Here is a 459-nt window from a genome sequence, read left to right on the forward strand (position 1 = left end):
GGGCGGCCACTGGAGCCAAACCGCAAAACTCTGCACAAGGTGGCAAGTGGGCTACCGCTCAGCCATGTTACCGCAAACGCTTGCAATGACCACAGACATCTCCGGGCACCTTGAAATCCTTGCTGTACCCGCGGTTCTTCTGTGCAGCAGCATGCGGTGACGCCCAGCTGGGTGTGGGCTAAGGCTTGTTGCCAAGCTGATGACAGAACGTGCTTTGGCAAAATTTAAACTTTTATGTCTGCTGCCTCTTCAAGGGCTGGTTCATTGAGATATCCGATACATTGATGACAAAATGTTCCCATGTCAAACGAGTGGTGCAAGTGAATGTTTTTATGTTGTGTTCTGCAAGTTAATTTTAATGATATAAAAGCGGTGCCATATTTCATAAACATAAAATATACTTGGGGCAGCGAGCTGAGAATAACTTGGTGAAAGAACATGTGAAGAGCATTTTTTTTA

Source organism: Lampetra fluviatilis, chromosome 41 (assembly GCF_964198595.1).
Source record: "Lampetra fluviatilis chromosome 41, kcLamFluv1.1, whole genome shotgun sequence".
Taxonomy (NCBI): domain Eukaryota; kingdom Metazoa; phylum Chordata; class Hyperoartia; order Petromyzontiformes; family Petromyzontidae; genus Lampetra; species Lampetra fluviatilis.